General features: G+C 34.6%; 1 long non-coding RNA gene across 6 annotated transcripts; it reads left to right on the top strand.

The window, feature by feature from the left end:
* The first annotated feature begins 227 nt into the window (after positions 1-227).
* On the top strand, positions 228-11,557 carry LOC138312515 (uncharacterized). Of its 6 annotated transcripts, XR_011206968.1 has the most exons (5): positions 233-383; positions 603-690; positions 6,672-6,812; positions 8,776-8,858; positions 11,307-11,557. It is a non-coding gene; the product is annotated as an uncharacterized lncRNA (long non-coding RNA). The 6 variants fall into 6 exon arrangements; XR_011206967.1 differs by lacking the exon at positions 603-690 and having other exon boundaries at positions 228-383; XR_011206970.1 differs by lacking the exons at positions 233-383; positions 603-690 and adding an exon at positions 3,389-3,542.
* The last annotated feature ends 481 nt before the right edge of the window (positions 11,558-12,038 follow it).

Here is a 12,038-nt window from a genome sequence, read left to right as displayed (position 1 = left end):
ATTTATTATTTCTGTCGGGAGGAGGAAGGGGTGTTAGGACGCGTGTAATTAACACATCCCATGGTGATCGATGTTGTACAGGTAAATGACGAGCTATATCCTATTTTAATAAGGGCGAATAGAGAACAATAGGGGCTAATTACAGGTAAGTTATCAGTAGATAGAGTGGAGAAAAATGTGTAATAGCCTTATATGGATTAACCAATGAAGCGTCGGGTCTTAAACGAGATTCGGAATTGGGGAAATCCCGCGATAAGCTTTTGATTGACCCCAGATTGATGCAGATCTGCGTTTGATGAGAGCGGGATGGAAGTGATGGAGCAGTGTGGTACCCGGTACGGTGTTGACACAAATAAGTAGGCCTAGGCCTAATCGACGATGTGGTAAGTTAAGAACAGAGCACAGGAGTTTGACGTTCTGTCAATAATATATAGAATACATATATTAAAAAATACCCCTATATACTACGTCAAACTCCTGTGAACGGAGGCATGTCAAGATGCGCTCTTATTATACATGTAACTTTAATTATGTTAGTTTGTTAACATGGATGGATACTGAAGTACAATTTCCATTTAGCCATGGGTTTACATTTGTTACAGGAGAGGAAAAAATGTAGCGGCCAGATCAGTTTTGAACCCGGGACCCTCAGAACACTAGCCGAGTGCTCTACCCACAGGGACTTGTAACGTAGGTTGTGAGAAAGTCTGTTGTGTATACATGTGTACTATAGGCCTATATACTATATAAAAGGACAAGGGAACCAACGGCTCGCTTGGAAGAGGTACACCTGCCTCTACAAAAGTCGCCGGTATTCCGTCAAACATGGATAAATATGTATATATTAAATACTAATATATTCTTAAATAAATTTTCGATACGGAAAACACAACTTCAGACACGAAATAATATATTAACACACCTTTATTTCACTATGAACGCGGAAAATGCAGTCAGATTTCCTCACTGTCGTTTTGCCTGTCCAGTGAAATCTAGGTCAAAGGCACTCATATTCCCTTGTAACAAATTTTGTATGCATTCATTTCACTTTCTGGTGATATTTTCCCATTGCAAATACAAATAGGCTATCTCCGATAACTCTTTCATTAATCCAATCCAACAACTAAGCGAGGAATCACACTTTTTTTATCCAGCACTCGACTCTTGTTCGTATAATCCGCCATATTGTAATTGATGATGGGTACCTTTTTAGTGTACCCGCCCTTACCCGATACTGCACTGGAATTCTGTACCAAGACTTTGTATAAATTAAATTTTTATGGTTAAGGTTCTTAGAAGTACCTTTATTTGAAATACACGTATCATTAATTGAAGAATCTAACTTAAGTCGAGACTCTAATGTTTTACTTTACCGTTACCACATTAATATTGTAGCTTTTAGTATACAGGCACTGTGTATATGGGGTTTCCAGTTCGGGTCCGGGTATGGGGTACACAATATCCACTCAAACGTGTTTAACCTAGATTTCAGTGGACAAGCAAAACGACAGTGAGGAAATCTGACTGCATTTTCCGCGTTCATAGTGAAATAAAGGTATGTTAATATATTATTTCGTGTCTGAAGTTGTGTTTTCCGTATCGAAAATTTATTTAAGAATATATAAGTATTTAATATATACATATTTATGCATGTTTGACGGAATACCGGCGACTTTTGTAGAGGCAGGTGTACCTCTTCCAAGCGAGCCGTTGGTTCCCTTGTCCTTTTATATAGTATATAGGCCTATAGTACACATGTATACACAACAGACTTTCTCACAACCTACGTTACAAGTCCCTGTGGCTCTACCTGATCACCGATGATCGACCAAGTCCAATCCCACTATACTCCTCCTCCTTTCTCGAAGTCTTCTTCCTCGAAGACATACGAGACCTTAAAACACCACCACTGTGGGTTATTTAAAATAGTTGGGTGCCAATTCTGTAACAGGAGAGGAGAAAATGTAGCGGTCAGACCGGGATTCGAACCCGGGTCCCCCAAAATACTAGCCGAGTGCTCAACTGACTGAGCTACATTATGTACCTGGTCACCAATGAACGACTTAGTCCAATCTTACTACACATTTATGAGTACAAATTAACCCGTGCACAGCCAAACTTTCCTCTATTAACAAAAAATAAACCACAAATTATGAAGTTTTGTCAATGTACATACGTTTGGTACTTGCTGCAATAAATATAGTAGCAGGAGAGGAGAAAATGTATAATAGTGGGACCCTACCAGTAGTCGTGAAGGAGCAGTTAGTCTTGATCTGGAAAAAAAAGAATCGTTTGCATATCATGAAATACACTGTTTCTACATAAACTAAACAACATCTGACATCATGAAATATTTGTCAGCAGCTCCAGACATTCAGAAATCTGGATGCAGAGTAGGATATGCACACAAACTATTGTTCAGTCACGACTACTGGTTGGGTTCCAAGTAGCGGGTGTCCATATTTCGCCGTGGTCCAAATTTCACCATTTTATTATAACTACTGATATTTGGGTAACTATGACCTTACGTGATCAGCACGTATCATTAAGAAATAAAGATAATCTTTATAGCGATATTCAAACAATAAAATTTCATTCTGCATCGGCAGTCAGACCTTTATTCCAGGACGTTTCTTAGGAAGGTGACAAAAAATATTGTTAATTGTGTCCGATTCCGCATAATGTTGTATGAGTAGCTTTTTTAATAATCAGATAATAGTGCAAGAACATAAATTTCAATAATATTAGGTTAATGTTTACATTAAAATCGTCTTTTATTTACCAAAATGGCAAAATATGATATCTTGAATTGTGAGGTATTGGAACCCCATTCATACAAAAAAGATTTAGACTATTTATTAATTTGATCCCATTTCACAACGGAAAACCCATGTGATAAATTCCATAGCAATTGGTTATCACATATTTCTACACACTCCATTGTGTAAACGCCTATGGAGCCTCCGATTGGGTCAGCTCTTAAGCTCCGATTGGCTCCCAACTTTCACATTTTAAATAAATACTGTTTAACAGGTAGTTGCTTATTTAAAGTATTAAATAGTAGAATCTGAATATTGGCTCTTTTTAGGCACTATATTTTATGGCGTAAAGATATATCACTACACATTGTATGGTGGTAAGTTAGATTCTCTGAATGAAGACGAGAAAATGGTCACCACGGTATAAATATAGACTAGAGTTAAAGTTATGGGATAAATAATTTCCTCAATGCGTGACTCGCTAAAGTTTGTGTCTTTTCAAAATTTGAAAATTAAGTAACGCGAATTTGATAAACATATGATAAAGAACAGTCACGCATTGGGAAACCTCTATATTATATCTCTCTTATACAGACAATAAAAATGTGCTCTGTGAAAATCAAGTAAAAAATGGAGACATATGGACACCTGCAACTGCTATAGCGGCCAGACTGGGATTCAAACCCAGGACCACGGACCACAGTAGCCGATGATGGACCCAGTCCAATCCCGCTACACTGTGAAATAGTTGACAACGTATCAACCTCATATTTTTAAAATTTGGTAATGACCACAAATTTACCAGTATATATAGTTTCAATAGATACCATAGGAAGATAGTCTAATACCTATATTTAAATTATTAACTCATTTTGGGGGTCTCTGCATTAACATAGTTTAAGCCAGACAAGGTAAACCGTGGTAATGACGATTTAATCCACAAGATGGAACCGCCATTTTGTAAACCGTGGTAATGACGATTTAATCCACAAGATGGAACAGCCATTTTGACAGTGATCAGTTGATGTAATCATGTCAACATTAGAGACATATCATAATGGTCACGTTTTAGGTGTCAGTTATATATACCCCCATAGACTTTTTTTTAAATCTGGTACACATACAGACTCGTGACATAAAGGGGAGTTCAGTAAACTTAGTATAGGGTTCTACAATGTCCACTAAGTGAAGTTATAAATTTTTGTAGCGGGAGGTATCAGTTGTCCACTCTGGCGACAGTTCTAGTTTGAATTATAGATAGCCCATACACTTGTGTTCTAGGTTTTTCATTGACACCTCCATATGAAATGAAAATCCATGATCACACCTAGGAATTTATATATGCATGTACACTTATTATGTTGTACATATTTGTGAAACATATAAATTGACTCATTCAGCAACAAAAATGGATCCAAGAATTACTTCAACTAAAGGTTTATTCTTGAAATTTATTCCAGTCAAATAGGAAATTGCAGCGTGTACATGTAGCGAACAGGCAAACTGTAGATCTAATGTACAGTATATAGATAGGGAAAGAAATATCCCAGGTCCGATTGGCCGAGACCAGTAAAATATGCTCCCGGGCTATATGAACTTGCCCGGTTTTAATGTTAATTAACCTGTTTTGGGTAAAATTAGATTGAAATCTTAAATTCGGGCAAGTGGTTTTCAAAATAAGTTTCTTGCCTTTAATAGGTATAAGCTGTATATATATGGTAGGCCTACCTTGTGAAGCCGTGGACTAGTATGACATCACAAATCCACGTGACGGCCGGGCGCTAGCTCATCATATCTGAACCGTAGTCGACACTACCCTTACATTACGACCAAGCTCGCGCTAAACGTTTCACGATTTGTTGGGTGGGAATTTTTCTATATATCTCTTAAAGCAATTTTCTGATGTATTATGAACAAAAATTTTGGCTGCACAAATCCTTTAATACAAGTTTTTTTGCTTCATTCTCGGACTTCTACTTTCATCTCCGTGTTAATCTACTATAGCTTGAATTGAGAAGATAAGCCAGGTCCATTTAAAAAAAAAACCAAACAAATGGCATTTTTTCTCTATCAATAACTTGAGCAGAGAAATTAGTAGTTTTCTTCAGTCTGTTACAAAAGCTACTTACACTACACCATGCAATACCATCATGGAAAAGTTTGAGCTTCTCATTTTACTTCCAGATAAAAATATTTGAAATAATTAATTCATCCCAAAAAAAATCTAGTAGGCACTATGCCATATATGGAATGAAGTACTGATTGCGTATGAACCAAAAGCAGAAGAAATTATTTAATATGTATTTCTGTGCTGGTTAGACACATCTATAGACGATCAAACATCAGTTATTGTTCAAATGATGGTATCATTTATGCTCTAAATTTGGTTTTGAACTCCCTCTTGTTCCAAAATTATTTTTTCTCGCATCATGCCATGTTTACCTTAAACAATTCAATACTTGCTCATCTTTAGTTTCTCTGTTTCAGAATAATACATTGTATTTGACAGTTCTGATCATCAATATCAGCAAAGCGATGGTTGTACATGTAAGCTTGAGGTGTTTCAAAACATGTAACAATATGTAAACAAGGAGGTTCAAACAGGAGATCCCAGAGGGATATTGAATTGGTGCCCATTAAAGAATGTTATAAATTGTCTCTGATAATGGAAAGAGGGATTTGTTCCAAGCTTTTCTCTTTTCCCTCTCACTTTCAAGTACTTAATGCACATATGGAAACTGAATTCCCATTTGATTAAGCTTGTAAGTTGCTAAGCAGAAACAGCCATTTTAATTGTCAAATCTAATATTGTTAATGTCTGTTTGGAATTTTTCCAAAAAGAATATGTAGAATAACCAAGAAGAACCTACAAATTTAATTTAGGAAGCTGAAACTAGATAACGTATTGACTGTATTAATCAACCAAAATATAAGTTCCTATACCATCCCTCTTCCCATTTTAAATGTTACGGTAAGTCCTCAATTAAGACACAAGTGTATCCTCATGCTACATGTAATGCCCGAAAAAAGTCCCCAGACCCAGTTGCTAAATATCAGATAAAACATTCCCTTTATTTAGACCTAAAAGTCCTTTTTTATTGCATGCCCCTGTTAAAATTTAAATGGCCTGCTAGCTAGTAGCTACACATAATCACTTAAAATCATCATTTTGGAAAAATGAGTAATTTTCTCATGAAAAAGCCTGGAGAATGTCTGTTAAGATTAAAGATGCTCCACCGCCGACAGAGCATAAATGTTACCCATCATTTGAACAATAACTGATGCATAATCATGTTGATATGTGTCTGTGTGTCTAACACGAAAATACATATAAAATAATTCATTTTGTTTTTGGTTCATGCACACTCAGTACATAATGTACATCATTCCATATATATACGTCATAGTGACATGGATTTGTTTTTTTCAGGGTGCAATTAATTCAAGTCGGCTTTCGTCTGTGGTCCAGAGTCAATCTGTCTGTCCATTAACAATTCTTGTTACTGCTATTTCTTAGAAAGTGCTGAAGGGACCATTCTCAAATTTCACATATTATATTATGATACTGGTCGGTTAACAGGATGGCCTACAGGACGCCATCTTGGATTTTGATAGTTGAAATTTAAAAAGCAGAAAAAAGATCCCTCTTTCCAGCGTCAGATATAGATCATTCTTTGATGGGTGTCAAGAGGGATCTCTTGTAAATATCTTTATCTTGAAGTAAAAAAAAAAAAGAAGCTCAAACTTTTCAATAATGGTAATGGTGTAAATTATCGGTAAGTACCTTTGGTAACTGAAGAAAATACTAGAGATGCTACATCGCTGAAAAAAGTTAATGTAAATCATAAGACATAGAGCCTCCTTCAAGGTCTGAATTCTTTAACCTTTGGTGTTTTTTATATTGCTTTCTAGATTTCCAAGACCATGAGATATAAGCTAGTCTAGCTGACCAAGAATCTTGCATAGGATGAAGATATTTGCCTAAAATAAACACTTCCATGGAGAATATTTTTGCAACATTTCGGAATTCGCACCTGGATAACTATCACACTGGTATGTACACAACATGAAATTGTTTGTCTTTGCAGATATAACAGAGTTGATTGTCCTTTTGGTAGGCTTTGATTGTGACATACCATATTTTCTCTGAGAAACATAATTGATGCACAAATGCATTACATAACAATGAATTTCTATACATGCATGTTCAGATATCTGTATGTATATACATGTGTATATATATATATATATATATATATATAACTATGTTTCATGCATATATGAAATAGCCATAGTATATTTTGAGAAAGGATTATTAAGACACACATATTATCACTCAAATGTGCACTCTACTTAAATTTCTTGGATAATGTTGAAATTTCAAGATTGGTGTAAGAATTCATGTACGTGAATAGGTAAGTATTAAAGATGCTCCACTGCCAACAGATCATAAACGATACCCATCATTTGAACAATAACTGATTTATAATCAGTACTTAATTCCATATATAGGGTAATATTGCCATGTACTTTTTCCGGGATGCAATTAATTATATTTAGTATTTAATCTTGAAGTAAAATAAGAAGCTCAAACTTTTCAATGGTGGTAATGGTGTAAAGTAAGTATTGCATGACTTTTGTAACTAAAGAAAAAAATTATACTTATTTGTCTGCTCTTTTTATGTTGAAAGGGAATATACCATTTGTCAGGGCTGGAGCATCTTTAACCGATATATATTCAATTGTAAGTCAGTTGGCCGATTGTAACATAATCTATAGAAGTATTGTGTTAAATTTTTTTTTTTAGTGCACCATCTGTTAATAGTTGGTTATTCAAATTTCCTTTTGCAGTCTGTGACATTAATTTTTTTCACTGCTATTCATTTGGACTAGTAAACCCCAAAATTTTACTAGTCCTACGATTTAAAGATGCTCCACCGCCGACGAATGGTATTTCTTCTCTATCAAAAACAGGAGCAGACGAAATAGTATTTTTCTATAGTTGCAAAAGTTACTTACTTTACACCATTACCACCATTTAAAAGTTTGAGCTTCTTATTTTAAAAATATTTTAAAAATAATTTAATTGCATCCAGAAAAAATTCCGTGCCACTATGCCCTATATGGAATTAAGTACTGATTGTGCATTTAACAAAAGCAAAAACACATTATTTTATATGCACTTTTGTGTTAATTAGACATGTAAAAAACACGATTATACAACAGTTATTGTTCAAATGATGGGTATCATTTATGCTCTGTCAGCGGACCGGTGGAGCATTTTTAATCACCAGTCCAAATTAAATATATACAGCCATTTTGCTTCAGCACATCAGTCATGATTAGTTTATGATTTTGGACTCAAATTCCAGTATAAAATGATGCATCTGGGCTGAAATAATTGGATACAGAATGCACTCAAAATGTATAGAAAAATGCAATTGACCACCGCTCTTGTAAATTTAGTATATTTACCAATTTTTATCACTTTGAAATGGTGAGCCACTAGACCTATCGGACTAGTTCATTACATTTGACACTTCAGAGGTAAAATTACTAGTTGTGGGCATCAGATTAGTGTTTAAAGTCACAGACTGCTTTTGTCTGTGATTGTGTAAAGACCTTTGATGTGCATATTGCTTAGCTGAGTCAATTTAATAACAGGGTGGGGCTCCTTCAAACCTGCTGATCAAAATTTTTAAAAGATTTTATCAAGATTCAAAGAACACAAAATTCCAACTAAGTCTCTATGTATCTGAGTGTGTGTAGTGTTATATGGTACACATGACTGTGTTTGCCAATAATGGTCCTTAATTGTAGAAATTCTAATTGCACAGTGCTTACATATATATATACCTTTAACTATTAAAGTTTTTTTTAGCCTAACAGTCATTTTCACACGATGGTGTGCATTTTGAAAAATTAACTTCAATATTGTTTACTATGAATATAAAACTTTAATTGTTGCAGCAGTTGTATGATTTAGTACTTATATGTATTCATCTCTTTATTGTAGACAATCATGCGAATAGAAGCATTACAGTGATACATTCGATTAAAGGATGCAGGATAAAGACTCACAAAGACTGCCTTTTAAAGGTACAATATTGTGCTCAATGTAGTATAGGTATAACTTAATTTTGAAGTAATAATGATAGATAGCCATGAGCCATGCATATTATTCATGTGCCTGTACTTTTCCCCATAATGATAAGTGAGATTTCTACCATTTTTGGTTGAAGGTTAGTCATATTTACATTAATATGACAGGGTCAACTCCAAATATTAAAGTGATGAAATGGGAATCTGTTTTGTATTTACGAATAAGACTTTATAGGTGAAGCCACAAAATCATGTATTGTACTTGCTTTAATGATACAGTAGAATTTACCATTGATTAGGTCAATTGACATATACACTGATAGGACACTTTTGTTTGAGGAGTTTGTTTGTCCCATACAAATATTTAGGACATTTTTCATTTTCATTTCCATATAGGGACTTTTTTATTGTATACCATCAATATCTTGTCTCAGATTTACTTTGACAATAATGTACTATAGTTTGAATTTCCGAGGGGCGGTGGTGGCCAAGTGGCCAAATGTCTCAACATATTACCACAACCCCTCCATCTGGGCCGCGAGTTCAAATCCATGTGGGGTAGTTGCCAGGTACTGACTGTTGGTCAGTGGGTTTTCTCCGGGTAGTCCGGTTTTCCTCCACAAACAAACCTGGCACGTCCTTACATGACCCTGGACATTAAACTAACAAAATCCTAAACCTTTGAAATTCTGATGGTTGATGCCACATAAAATATTCAAAAGATCATCTGAGCATAACGCTAACCTAAAACCATGATACTTTTGATGTTCTTATAGGATAAAGCAATGAGGAAACAACGTTTTGAAAGCAGGATGACAAGCAAATCACTAGTAGATGTATAGAGTTTCATATTAAGATTTTTTTTTCCATTTTACCGACTTGCTTATCTGTACTGTTATGTATTTCATTAGACTGATTTTGATCTGAAGTGAAAAAAGACACCAAAAATGAGCAGATGTTATAATGTTGTACATAGAGTTTATATTAAGAATGTACTCCTCTGAGAAGTCAAAATTTTCTTGCATTAAACTTTTTTTTCTCATACAGATTTTTGGAAATAGGAGTTCATACTTCGAAGAAAATGGAAGAAAAAAACAGATGTCTGTGTGCTTGTTTTTGAGCTATTGTCACTCAAAGATTCCTAATTGACAAAATATTGGATTTTATGGGAATTTTGTCGTTTTGACCATATACACCAGAGATTAATGCCTTAATTTCCTAATGAGATGTTGGATATGTATGGATGTTTGTAGAATTTATTTTCCAGTGGTATTCTTTAGAGAAATAGCAGTGATGGTTAGTAAGACTCATATTTTTTCTCCGAATAACGACATATGCTACCCCTACCCCTTAATTTTGAGCAACAAAATGCACCATTTTCAGCCATTATTGCCAGATTTAACTTTTTTTTAAAAAGTTGTAGTATTAAACTTTTGGAAATATTTTGCATATCAATAGGGAAAAAGATTGCTCTTTCTAAATCAGGCAGAAAAGTGGGGATGTGTGTGCTTACTTTTTTGCCCCATTTCAATATCAGTTATTTTTCAATATTTTAGAGTAAAAATAAAAGTGCTAAGATTACCATTTAATGTTAACATTGAGTGACAAAAACGTATCATTTCACACAGTAATGCTTAAAGATGCTCCACCGCCGATAGAGCAAAAATGTTACTCGTCATTTGAACTTTAATTGGTGTTTGATCATGTATATACATGTCTAATTAACACAAAAAAATAATATTAAATAATTCATATTGCTTTTGGTGTATGCACAATCAGTACTTCATTCCATATAGGACATAGTGCCACGGAATTTTTTCGGGATGCAATAAATTATTTTAAATATTTCTATATTGAAGAAAAAGAAGAAGCTCAAACTATTCAATGGTGGTAATGGTGTAAAGAAAGTTACTTTTGTAACTGAAGAAAAATACTATTTCGTCTGCTCCTGTTTTATATTGAGAAAAAATACTATTTGTCAACGGTGGAGCATCTTTAATGTTTTAATTACCACAAAGCTTGTAAAAAATTACAACAAAAATTAGCTCGATACAGCTAAAAATACTGGCGCAGTGATGATTGAAGTAAAAACAATTTCAGAAAAAAATTGTAAAACTTCGGCGCTACTCAAAGCGAAAAAAAAAAAAAAAAAACATTTTCAAAATGGCCACCAAAATGTGTCAATTTCTTAAAATCCCTGTATAAAAAATCTACTTAGAATAGAAATGTAATTTTTTGACAAAATTAGCAACTGGCAATTTGTTACAGATATTGATAGATTTTAATTGAAAATATCATAATTTCTTTGATCTATGTCAAAACGAGAATTCAATGAGACTGAAACCTCAGAAGAATACATCCTTTATGGAATATGGATTATGTGTTGAAATGTCAACTACCAAAATTACTTTTCATTGGTTTTAAATTTGACTTATATATTTGCAGATAGTGCTTAATAGTCATCAGAATACAGAACTTGAGTAGCATCAATATACAACGCTGGAGTGACATCAATATATACACAACGCTGGAGTGACATCAATATATATACAATGCTGGAGTGACATCAATATACAACGCTGGAGATACATCAATATACAACGCTGGAGTGACATCAATATACAACGCTGGAGTGACATCAATATACACACAACGCTGGAGTGACATCAATATACAACGCTGGAGTGACATCAATATATACACAACGCTGGAGTGACATCAATATATATACAACGCTGGAGTGACATCAATATACAACGCATGAGTGACATCAATATACACGCTGGAGTGACATCAATATACAACGCTGGAGTGACATCAATACACACAACGCTGGAGTGACATCAATACACAACGCTGCATGAGTGACATCAATATACAACGCTGGAGTGACATCAATATACAACGCTGGAGTGACATCAATACACAACGCTGGAGTGACATCAATATACAACGCTGGAGTGACATCAATATACAACGCTGGAGTGACATCAATACACAACGCTGGAGTGACATCAATATACAACGCTGGAGTGACATCAATATACAACGCTGGAGTGACATCAATATACAACGCTGGAGTGACATCAATACACAACGCTGGAGTGACATCAATACACAACGCTGGAGTGACATCAATGAGTGACACAATAAACGCTGGAGTGACATCAATATACA

Source organism: Argopecten irradians, unplaced genomic scaffold (genome assembly GCF_041381155.1).
Source record: "Argopecten irradians isolate NY unplaced genomic scaffold, Ai_NY scaffold_0350, whole genome shotgun sequence".
NCBI classification, from domain to species: Eukaryota; Metazoa; Mollusca; class Bivalvia; order Pectinida; family Pectinidae; genus Argopecten; species Argopecten irradians.
Note: the sequence above shows the minus strand (reverse complement) of the source record. Positions and strands in the feature narration are given on the sequence as shown.